The 8,506-nt window shown below is 44.1% G+C and overlaps 1 protein-coding gene across 7 annotated transcripts in view; it reads right to left on the bottom strand.

The window, feature by feature from the left end:
- Positions 1–8,506, bottom strand: part of adam22 (ADAM metallopeptidase domain 22) — a 364,949-nt gene that overhangs the window by 63,720 nt on the left and 292,723 nt on the right. The window lies entirely within an intron of this gene.

Genomic DNA, 8,506 nt, shown 5'->3' with positions numbered 1-8,506 from the left:
GCACTGCCTTCCTAACCTGCAATCTTCTTCCTGACCTCTCCGCCCCCACCCCAGTCTGACCTATCACCCTCACCTTGACCTCTTTCCACCTATCACATTTCCGACGCCCCTCCCCCAAGTCCCTCCTCCCTACCTTTTATCTTAGCCTGCTGGACAAACTTTCCTCATTCCTGAAGAAGGGCTTATGCCTGAAACGTCGATTCTCCTGTTCCCTGGATGCTGCCTGACCTGCTGCGCTTTTCCAGCAACACATTTTCAGCTATTGAATACGGGAGTTGTGAGGTCATGTTGCGGCTGTACAGGACATTTGTTAGGCCACTATTGGAATGTTGCGTACTATTCTGGTCTCCTTCCTATCAGAATAATGTTGTGAAACTTGAAAGGGTTCAGAAAAGATTTACAAGGATGTTGACAGGGTTGGAACATTTGAGCTTTAGGGAGAGGCTGAACAGGCTGGGGGTGTTTTCCCTGGAGCGTCGGAGGCTGAGGGGTGACCTTATAGAGGTTTACAAAATTATGAGGGGCATGGATAGGATAAATAGGCAAAATCTTTTCCCTGGGGTTGGAGAGTCCAGAACTCGAGGGCATAGGTTTAGGGTGAGAGGGGAAAGATATGAAAGTGACCTAAGGGGCAACTTTTTCATGCAGAGGGTGATACGTGTATGGAATGAGTTGCCAGAGGAAGTGGTGGAGGTTAGAACAATTGCAACATTTAAAAGGTATCTGGATGGGTATATGAATAGGAAAGGTTTGGAGGATATGGGCCAGGTAATGGCAGGTAGGAGTAGATTGGGTTGGGATATCTGGTCAGCATGGATGAGTTGGACCGAAGGGTCTGTTTGTGTGCTGTACATCTCTATGACTCTATGACCAGAGGATTTAAGTACAGGAGTAGTGGAGTCTTGCTTCAATTGTGCAGCAATTGTTTTGACCGCACCTGAAGCACTGTGAACAATTTAGGATCCCTTACCACAGGAAGGATACTATTGTAGGGGAAGTGCAACAAAATCACTAGACTTGCTCCCAGGATGGCAGGTTGTCCAATGAAGTAAGATTGATCAAAGTCAGTCTGTGTCCTTCACAGTTTTGAAGAATGAGAGGTGATCTCATTGAACCTTGATAGATGCAGGTAAGAAGTTCCTCTGGTTAGGGAGTCAGGAGCACAATTTAAATATAAGTGGGATGTCTCTTCAGGCTGAGATGAGGACATAGGTTCTTGCTCAGAGGCTGGTAAATATTTGGAATTCTCTACTCCATAGGGTTATGAGAACTTTGACTTTGAGTATCTTTAAGAAAGAGTTTCATAGATTTTTGATTACCTATAGTATACAGGTTTATGGTTATTGTGGATGAAAGCCATTGAGGGGTTCAATCAGCCATGAAAATATTAAATGGAAGAACAGGCTTGACGGATTGTTCCCATGTTGTTATATTAATCATTTCCGATGTCTGAGTAAGGGGACACTCCGACCTCCTCCCTTACGTTGTTCTTGATACTAGTGCAGGGTGCAGTCAGCAGCATAACATTGGGTTTGTTTATCAAACAGTAGGAAACCTGCAGCTTTACACAGGCACTGTGTCTCAACTCTTCCACCGTTATATCAATTATTGCATCAGTGCAGCATCCTGCACCCAGGCTGAACTGGAGCAGTTCATCAACTTTGCGCACTACTTCCACCCTGCCCTCAAATTCACTTGGTCCACCTTGGACACCTCCCCCTCCTTTCTTGACCTCTCAATTTCCATCTCCGGCGACAGTCTCCAGTCTGACATTTTGTTTAAACCACAGACTCCCAATACTACCTGGTCGACACCTCCTCCCACCCAATTTCCTGCAAGAACTCCATCCTGTTCTCCCAATTCCTCCGCCCCCCCACTGCATCTGCTCAGATGAGGAGACATTCCACTCCCAAGCATCCCAGATGTCCACCTATTTTGAACAATGTACTTTTTGCTCCTCTGTCATTCAGACATCCCTCCACTGCACCTCCTCCATTCCCTGCTCTACTGCTCTAAACCCCCCCCCGAACAGAATAAAGACAGGCTCCCTTTTGTCCGCACCTACCACTCCAGCAGACTTTGCATCCAATGCATCATCCTTAAACACTTCTGCCAACTCCAACTAGACCCCACCACCAAGAACATCTTCCCATCCCCATCCCCATCCCTTTCTGCCTTCCACAAGGACCATTCCCTTCGACAGTCCTTGGTTCATGCCACCCTCCCCACCAAACCCTCCGAACCCCCAGGTACCTTCCCCACAAATGCAAAAGGTGCAAAACCTGCCAGCACACCAACCCCCTCACCTCCAACCAGGGCCCCAAACAGTCCTTCCAGGTGAGACAGGGGTTCACCTGCCTCTCCTCCAACCTAGTTTACAGAATCAGGTGTTCATGATGTGGTCTTCCCTACATTGGGGAGACTAATTGTAAACCCAGGACATGTTTCGCCAAGCATCTCAGCCGGGTCCTCAGGGACCGACCTGACCTCCCAGTCACCACCCATTTTAATTCTCTTTCCTATCCCCAAACCAACATGACCATCCTTGGCCTCCTCCACTGCCACAACAAAACAAAACGCAAATTGAAGGAACAACACCTCATCTTCCACCTGGACAGCCTAAGCCTGGATGACTTAACATTGAGTTCTCCAATTTCAAATGACCACCCTTCCCATCCCCCGACTCCCTTCCCAGCTCCTCCCCCTCCCTTCGATTGCTCTGATCGATCCCTTCCTTCAGCTACCAACTGGATTCGTTCCTCCCATCAACTAACCAGGTCATAGCCTCCACGTGTGTTTGCCCTCCCTACATTAGCACTGCTCCCTCCCCTTTATCTACAACTCCCCTTACACCCGCTCCCATTCCCGAAAAAGGATTACACCAGAAACATCAACTTCTCTGCCTCCTGATGATGCTGGCTTCCTGTGTTCTTCCAGCCTCCTGCTTGTCCACTTTGGATTCCAGCATCTGGAGGTTTTTTTGTCTCTACGTTTAGTACGACTGTAGCTGAGGCTATAAGGTTAAATTCTTGAGTTAATTTTTTGATTAAAACAAATTCAGAATTGTGAAGGGAGCTGGCCAAGTTGGCCACCACACTTGGCTCAGGATTTATTTTCGTCAAGGTTTCAAATATCTTAACAATTATGATCAAAAAGGGCACTCATTTATCACTCAGAAAATAATGGAATTCTGGAATGATTTACCATTCAGAAAGCAAATGGAATGATAATCTTTATCACAAGAGAACTGTGATATCTCTGTAATCTCCTCTCGCCGTTACATCCTTCCGGACCTCTGTTATCTCCTCCGATCCCTACATCTCTCTCTATCTGTGTCACCTTCTCCAGGCCCTACAAACCTCCCTATCTCTCCCACCTTCTCCAGCCCCAAAGCCTTCCCTATCTCTGTATTTTCTTCTGGCCCCTACATCGCTCCTTATCTCTAGCCCCTACAAGCCTCTCTATTTCTGTCACCTCCTCCTGCCCCTGCATCCCTCCTTATCTCTGTAACCTTCTGCAGCCATTCAAGTGGACAGTGTTTGTGGCCTCAAGAAACAATTATATGTCCTTCTAGAAAAGAAAGGAAATGAAGATATATGATGGGAATGTTAAAATTCAGCTGCTGTCTCCTTTTCTTAAAAGTTCTTTTACGTTAAAATCATTCAAATACTTTACTGCAAAAAAAATTTGCACATTCTATTCAGTAAAACTGCATAGGAAGTTGCATGATAAATAGTTTATTTAAAAGCATATGGGTATAAAATTAAATTTAATGATGTCACTTAGCAAAACATAACAATTGAACTGAAATGCAAAGTAAGTGTTTAATAAGCATCAGAATTGTAACTAATTGTAAACACCATTGAGCACAATGTATGCCTAATCAAGACTGACAATGGATTTAATTAAAATGACTAAATGAGCAAATCATATGAAATGATTTGATTCCACTGTGAAACTACTGGCAGTCACTGCTAACTGCTATCATTGATTGTTTAAGGCAGTCTAAAAGAGATTTTCATTTTTGTTATAGTCAGTACATGATTGCATATTCCACTCAACTTTATTTCCCTTTAGGGCTTGTTACCATGGATAATGTGATTTGATATCATCAATTTACTGTCACAGTCAAAAATGATCCCTTGGTTGTTGGTGAAAGAGAATGGGAGATTTCCAAGTAGTATTTGGTACATGATTGTGATGTTGATTCACTTGTCACCTACATTGTGGGAGATGACATGCTAAATTTTGCTCAATGCCCAAAATGACGTTGCACTTTAGGAAGTGCTGTCCTAGTAGCATACTCAGGTAAGGAGCATAAAATCCAGTGCAAGAGCAGATCTAAAAGAAGCTTAGCTTATCATAAAAAGAAAAGCTGACAGAAAGTGAAGTAGTAATCAATATTGTCCACCTTATTCTTCAACTGAGGATCGCCCAGCATGTGGTTGACAGGCCCTCAGTTGGGGGCAATCCATCTCTCGCACTTTAGCCCTTACTCACTCTCTTCCCTCCTGCAACAGTGATAGGGTCTCCCTTGTCCTCACCTACAATCTCACCAGCATCCACATCCAGAGGATCATTAGACACCATTTCCATCACCTCCAGTCACTGCCAGACACATATTCCATTCCCCTACCCACAGCCTCCCCTGCAATGTCCCCTGCAACCGCAGATGTTACACCTGTCCTTTACTTCCTCCATCCTCAGTATCCAAGCACCCAAATACACCTTCCAGGAGAAGCAGCATTTTATCTAGACTTTATGCTATCTGGTCTATTACATTCACTGCTCACAGTGTGGTCTCCTTTACATTGGGGAAACGAAGCGTAGACTGGATAACTGCTTCACAGAACACTTTCATTCTGTCTGCAAAAAAAGACCCTCAGCTTCCAGTTGCCTGCCACTTCAAGAGACCACCCTGGTTCCTGGCCAACATTTCTGTCTCAGGCTTGTTGCAGTGCTGCATCTAAGCTCAGCGCAAATTTGGAGAACAGCATCTTATTTTCCATTTGGGGACACTGCAGCCCTCCAGACTCATTAGTGAGTTCAATAACTTTAGGGCTTGAGCTCTCCTGTGTCCTTACCCTAACCCAAAAAAACAGTCTTGTTATCACACAGTCTGCTATCACACACCACCCAATGTTAGCCACTCACAATCCCCATTAACAGCTACACACTCTTCTAGTCAAATCAGTATCAACATCTTTCTCTCTCCAACTGTTTCTCTCTCTCTTTGGGCTCTAAGCCCACCTCTCATTTACTCTTCACTCCTTCCACCCTCCCTATCTTTTAGATTACATTAGATTCCCTACAGTATGGAAACAGGTCCTTTGGCCCAACAAGTCCATACTGACCCTCCGCACAGACAGTGACCCGAGATGGGAATCGAACCTGGGTCCATGGCACTGTGAGGCAGCAATGCTAATCACAGAGCCACCGTGCCACCTAATACAGGAAGAACACTGAGCTGCTTGATCTGCACAAATATCTTATGCATATAAACTAACACTTTCCTAGCTAACATCAGTTCAGAAGAAGGATCACTTGACCTGAAATGTTAATTTTGATTTCTCTCCACAGATGCTGCCAGACCTTCTGAGCTTTTCCAGCAATTTCTATTTTTGTCTCTAGTAATTAATACTGGCACATTGGAGGGTGGTGGGCAATACTGATTTCTTTGATGATGTAAAACATGAGGTCTACCTGCACCAAATGCATTAATGGCACCTTAGCATCTGATGCTTAAGAGATTAAGAAATGAACATGCGTAGGTCGCTCAGCCCCCAAATCTGCTCCAACATTCATACTATTTATCCACCTTATCCCCATATTCTTTGATTTTAATTTGTGTACAAAAATTCTTTGGTTTGAAGCTACTCAATGAGTAACTATTTGGGCACAGAAGATCAAAGATTTCTATCTTTCTGACTGAAAGATGTGTTTATTGAGGTGGATTTTATGGGGTGCAGTATTCGCTGCTAATTCCTTCTATGACTGAAAAGTCAGTTTTGAACGTGCTATTCAAAACCCAGTTGTGATATTATACTGGGAGCAATCTGGATTTTTTTCAGAGTAGAATTTACATCTCCATTGAGGAGCTGCTGGGAAGTCTAATTGGCCAGAAACTCTACAGTCCCAGTAGCTCGATGACTAAGTGGTGGCGGTGACTGGAACCGCAGACAGATTCCCCTAACCGTCCAAGAAAAGATTGACGGAGCCCAGCTTTAAAGGTAAGCCTAAGATTTTGGAAGACCCTAGTGAGAGAGGAAGATGGGGTCTGCAGGGGAAGTTTCAAGGACTGTGCAATCATGTGGGGGTGCCTCCCATGCAAACAGGGGCCCCTCAAAAGCAGGTACAGCCCATTTGCTACTCGGTAGCACTCTGTGTAGTGAAATCTGCCAGGCTATGTGCCTCTGTTCCATTTTTCCCTGCTTTACATAGTGGTTAAGATGGAATGAGGCCAATAAGTGGCCACTGATTGTCTATTTAAGGACTTTAGATTAGATTAGATTACTTACAGTGTGGAAACAGGCCCTTCGGCCCAACAAGTCCACACCGACCCGCCAAAGCGCAACCCACCCATACCCCTACATTTACTCCTTACCTAACACTGTGGGCAATTTAGCATGGCCAATCCACCTAACCTGCACATCTTTGGGTTGTGGGAGGAAACCGGAGCACCCGGAGGAAACCCACGCAGACACGGGGAGAATGTGCAAACTCCACACAGTCAGTCGCCTGAGGCGGGAATTGAACCCGGGTCTCTGGCGCTGTGAGGCAGCAAAGCTAACCACTGGGCCACCGTGCCGCCCACTAAAATTGCTCTGCCTGATGCCTCACTAACCTACTGTGAAATGTGGATTGAATTAACTTTATCATCAAGAATAATATTATGAAACTTACAGCAGTTAATGAGAATCAACTGTCTTTTGTATTTTTTACAGATAATTAGGACAGTGGGAAAATGTAGGAGGGGTGACAGAACTTGATAGAGATAGCAAATGAATACAATGAACAATAGAATTCAAGCAGTTCTTAGAGATAAGTAAGACTAGGACATGTCCGAAGGAGTACAGCCAATTAACTTTGGAATGCAAATTAATAGGGTGCTAAGCAAGATCCCAAGGCCTAGTGATCACAGTGTGTATTAAACACCATGAGATCATGGAAACCTAGGATTGTCCAACATTGATTAGGTTTTTCACAGGATTGGATATATAGAATAAGGGAAAGGACACAGTGACCACGCTGTATGTGACTTTTGTAACACAAAATGTAAAAAAAAATTGTATTTCACTCTAAAAAACAGATCCCTCATTGATCTCTCTTCTGATCTGAGCCAATAATTAAGAGAATAATTGAGTTCTCACTTTGAAGCCAAACTTGGGGGGGCAGAGTCTTTGGCCCTCTCCCTGCACAATCTGGTAACTGCTTGAGTAGGAATAAAGACTGCCATGTGCCTGCCTCTTGAGTCTTTATCCTTGGTTGGGGTTTTGCCCTTACAGGAGACAAATTGGTGGGCAGGGAGCGTATGGGAGGATTTCATGTGGTTTATGTGACAAGACTCCACTTTCAAAAATCCTGGCTGAGGGGGAACCAGAAATGATCCTTTACATTTACAAACCCTTTACATTTCAATAAGACCTGAACTCCAGAGAACAAAAACTTATTCATTTAGTAGAGTTTCTCAAAATGGCTAATTTGCCAATTGCATCAGTGTATGAGGCCTTGCTGCACCTATGATCTACTTGAGGGGAAAAATTACAGTGAAATTTTTTAGAATTTCTTTTCCTGATGGATAATTTTCACCATAGTTATCAAAGGTTAATTTATTCCTGTAAATCTGGAAATCGTGGATGCATTGCTGATTATTTTCCAGAGTTCGATAGATTCGGGATCAGTTCCTGCGGAATGGAGGGTGGCTAAGATTGTACCACTTTTTAAGAAAGGAGCGAGAGAGAAAGCAGAAAATTATAGACCAGTTAGTCTGACTTCAGTGGTGGGAAAGATGCTGGAGTCAATTATAAAGGATGAAATTACGACACATCTGGATTGCAGTAACAGGATAGGTCAGAGTCAGCATGGATTTATGAAGGGGAAATCATGCTTGACTAATCTTCTGGATTTTTTTGAGGATGTAACTCTGAAGATGGACAAGGGAGATCCAGTGGATGTAGTGTACCTGGACTTTCAGAAAGCCTTTGATAAAGTCCCACATAGGAGGTTAGTGAGCAAATCTAGGGCGCATGGTATTGGGGGCAAAGTACTGACTTGGATTGAAAATTGGTTGGCTGACAGGAAACAAAGAGTAGTGATAAACGGCTCCCTTTCGGAATGATAGGCGGTGACCAGTGAGGTACTGCAGGGATCAGTGCTGGGACCGCAGCTTTTTACAATATATATTAATGATATAGAAGATGGTATTAATAGTAACATTAGCAAAATTGCTGATGACACAAAGCTGGATGGCAGGGTGAAATGTGAGGAGGATGTTAGGAGATTACAG

This window comes from Chiloscyllium plagiosum, chromosome 5 (genome assembly GCF_004010195.1).
Source record: "Chiloscyllium plagiosum isolate BGI_BamShark_2017 chromosome 5, ASM401019v2, whole genome shotgun sequence".
NCBI classification, from domain to species: Eukaryota; Metazoa; Chordata; class Chondrichthyes; order Orectolobiformes; family Hemiscylliidae; genus Chiloscyllium; species Chiloscyllium plagiosum.
The sequence above is the reverse complement of the archived record's forward strand: the minus strand, read 5'-3'. Positions and strand labels throughout refer to the sequence as shown.